Source organism: Magnolia sinica, chromosome 2 (assembly GCF_029962835.1).
Source record: "Magnolia sinica isolate HGM2019 chromosome 2, MsV1, whole genome shotgun sequence".
In the NCBI taxonomy this organism is placed as follows: Eukaryota; Viridiplantae; Streptophyta; class Magnoliopsida; order Magnoliales; family Magnoliaceae; genus Magnolia; species Magnolia sinica.
In genome coordinates this window covers 8440322-8444080 of record NC_080574.1, presented here as the reverse complement: position 1 = coordinate 8444080, position 3759 = coordinate 8440322, and the positions used below count along the sequence as shown (strand labels likewise).

The window sequence follows — 3759 nt, the reverse complement described above, 5'->3', positions numbered from 1 at the left end:
CTGGTTGTGAGTAGCCATTGCTCAAAAGGCAAGACTGTCTGTCGGTTAGGGTTCATTTTTATGCATGGAAACTTCCCCTTAAGACATGGAAATCCGTGGGGAAGGAATTTCCTACGGTACACTTTTCAGGCCTGTTTGGATTGTGGTAAAAGAGAACAAAGGAAAAGAAAAGTGTAATGATCCAACAACAGATACCTGTGGATTCCTTGAGCACTATTGACACATGGATTCTAATGGATTCTTTCTTTTTTACTATGGAAATGACTAACGATTGCTATTTTACTTTGCTATCCAAACAACGCAAAGGGTCCAAACAATTGATAACCCTTTTTCTTTTCTTTTCTTTCGCTAATGGTTGCTATTTCAAACCTTGCTATCCAAACAGCACAAAGGGTTCAAAACAGCAGGGAACCCTTTTCTTTTCTTTCCTTTACCCACAATCCAAATACCTCTAGGGAGGGCATCATCCAAATGCGATATCTCAGGCCTCCCTATCCATTCATCCAAACACAACATGTTGACGTCCTTGTCCACGTCTTTAAGTTAGCTTTCCATGTAGTCTTTATTATTATTATTATTATTATTATTATTATTATTTTAATGATGGACCATTCATTGTAGGGCCCACCAAATGGACAGTCTACAATTACCCACCATATGGCTACATGTATGGTGGTGAGCCATGGCAGGCCTAAGTTCATCATAATGGGCTGTTGGGGCCTAGTCATCACAGATTCTTGTGGGTATGTTATGGGTGAATCTCATCTAACTCCTATGTTGCCAATTCCATTGGGCCGTGGATTTGGTGTGGGCAAGTTCCTGACTGTGGGCCCCACCTTGATGTATGTCTTGTACATCCCCTCTGTCCATTAGTTTTTCCGGCTCATTTTAGGGCATGTTCCCAAAAATGTAGCAGATCCAAATCTGATGGGTAATCAGATACCGCTGCCAAAAAGAGTAAATGGGGCCTCTTCTCATAGCTGGAATAAGGTGCGTACTGGACCTCAATGCCTATGTTTTGGCCCACAACCTCAATTTGTTTTTGATGCAGATGGAGCTACACCAATCCTCAATGGTTGAAATTTTCAAACAGGTTTTTTTTCTGTGGGGACCCACCGTAGGTAGACCCTGCTGCGATGATTAAAATTACTTTCTTACTTTTGACATGCTGAAGTGGGGGGTGCACTAGATGATCCCATCCCAGCTGCTTTTGCTTCTATCTTTGGTGAGGTGTGTCAGTGGATGGGTTCGGACCCTGGAGCTTTGAGTTCCTTGAACAGCAATGTAGTTGGAGTTGTGAAAAGCCGAATAATTGAGGTATTACAGGATTGGTTGGCTTGGCCCAGCCCACCTTGCAGTGATCCGGATCATGCATATGGTGGATGCATGCTTGACCAACAAGCGCCCCCATTGAATAACTAGTCTTTCCAGGTGCTTTTGGGGCAATGCATTACATCTCTCTTTATTTTAACCATCAATTCTGTAGGCGAACAATCGGATGGTTGGGGTCATCTGATATGGGGGTGGTAATGGGACAATCTAGGGTCAGCCGGGCCCTCCTTTGAAACCTGGCGCTGACCCTTGCTGGGCCGACCCTCTAAATTTTGAATAGGCCTGCTCTGAAGTCCCTGGCTATTCTCTACCAGTGGGACCCACCTTCAGTCTGGGGAAATTCCCATTACTGGGTGTGTCAAACTGGAAGGTTGTTTTCAGGGCATTCCATCATATTAACGATTTTGATCATGGATTAATGGCCTCATATGAAGTGGGCCCACTATGATTCTATGAATCAAGTGATGCCTCTTGCATATACTTTTGCAGCCCCAAAATCGCAAGGAAATTATTAATTCCATATGCATCCTTTATGAAAGTGGGGCCCAGGGTACAGGATTCTGACCGTTTATTGATGGGCCTCACTATGGATGAGATGTCCCAAAAATCTTCCTAGGTTGGAAAATCCTAGCTATGCAATATTTGGCTTCTCTTATCGGATGGTTTGTATTCTCTTTTATTTCTATACGCGTAGTCCACTGATTAACGGATCTTGACCATCCAATCTTGGAGAATTTTTGGGATTCCCCCATCTACTGTGGGGTCCACCAGATGAATGATCTGGATCACAAGCCCTAGGCCCTCTTTAGGCGCAAACAGGACCTGATAATTCCTCAACAATCAGACGGCTGGGGCTATTGGATGGGGAAGTGTTTCGTACATTGACCATCACTGGTTTGACCCAGCAGATAAACGGCGTGGATCAATGAAAGGTGGGCCTCACCTATAAAGAGTGCCAACCGATGAAAGGCACACTAGTTCTGCCAAGCATAATGCAATACCGATTGTAATAAATAGACAAACCGTGTTTTGGAATGCCCGTGTAAGTTACCCTGCGTTCGAGGTTTGTGGGGTGCACCGTGATGTGCATGTTGGAATCCAAACCGTTAATCTGGTGCGCTGAACCATGTTAGAATTAGATTCGGAAACTCTTCCTGAACCATGACTCAGGTGAGACACACCAAAGGGACCAATGGATGACAATGGAAGTTGGACACCTACAATAGAAACTTTCAGATGGAATATGGTGTGACCATGCTTTTCATGTGCCATCTAAACCATTCATCAAGTTGGAACAAGCTAGGACGAAGTTACACACCAAAACGAAGATCATTCAAAAGCTCAGGTAGGCCACGCGGCGTGAATTTATAGGTTCTAGGCGTGATTGCATGTAGCTCCATGTAGTTTTGTCCCATCTGAATTTTGGATCAAAATGCTCATTACATGAACGGTTTGGATTCCATAGACACATTAAGGTGCGGCCATATAGCTTGACCGGACAGTAGGTTAAGGTTCGTTCGCACGCATGGGTGATGACGGTTTAGACGTCTGCATCCCAATTCCAAAAGTTAGTTGACCCTTACTATAATGACAAAAATCTCCCTACATCACCTTCAAAATTACCGAAATATTCTTGGAAATTATCGTGTAGTGAAGGCGATAACGGTAATTTCGGGCTCAGTTTCGGTAGTGACCCTCCAGTACTGAGCTCGGTGCTGGTCGTGCCGGAAAAGCTCTGTGCGCCACACCATAATGTATGTATTTTATCTACGCCGTCCATCCATATTTTCATCTCATTTCAGGGTATCATCTAAAAAATGAGATAGGTACAGATCTCATGTGTACCACACCACAGGAAATAGTGGCCATTTAACACCCACCATTAAAAACTTCCTAGGGTCCGATGTGATGTTTATTTTCCATCCAACCTGTTGATTAGGTTACACGGACCTGGATAAATGGAAAACACAAATATAAGCTTAATCCAAACTTTTTTGTCCCTCAAGAAACTTTTGACAGTGGGTGTTCAATCACTACTGTTTCTTGTGGTGTCCGCCTAAATTTGGATCCGCCTCATTTTTGGGTTCATGTGTTAAGATAAGATGGACAGCGTAGATGGAACATATACATCATGGTGGGGCCCACAGAGCAGTGACCTGTACGGAGCTCGGTACTGGAGGGGTCACTACCGAATTCGAGTCCGATAAATTCATATGGTGCCAGGTCGATTTTTGAAAAGAAGCACATGTCTTCGACCCTTCTCACACACCTGTACGTCAACGTTACATCAGAAGTTCGTTTTGCCTTCGTGGCGACTGAGAGTCCTGCGTGTATCGCAGCCCACAGGGCCTGCATGATGAGTGTTCTGATGATCGGATCCCGACCGTCTTCTGGAATCTATAAGATTAGAGCCAATGTCAGAAAATA

The 3759-nt window shown here is 44.1% G+C and overlaps 1 long non-coding RNA gene across 1 annotated transcript; it reads left to right on the top strand.

The window, feature by feature from the left end:
• The first annotated feature begins 559 nt into the window (after positions 1-559).
• On the top strand, positions 560-1345 carry LOC131233831 (uncharacterized). The gene is made up of 2 exons (XR_009165365.1): positions 560-990; positions 1094-1345. It is a non-coding gene; the product is annotated as an uncharacterized LOC131233831 (long non-coding RNA).
• Positions 1346-3759: the final 2414 nt, after the last annotated feature.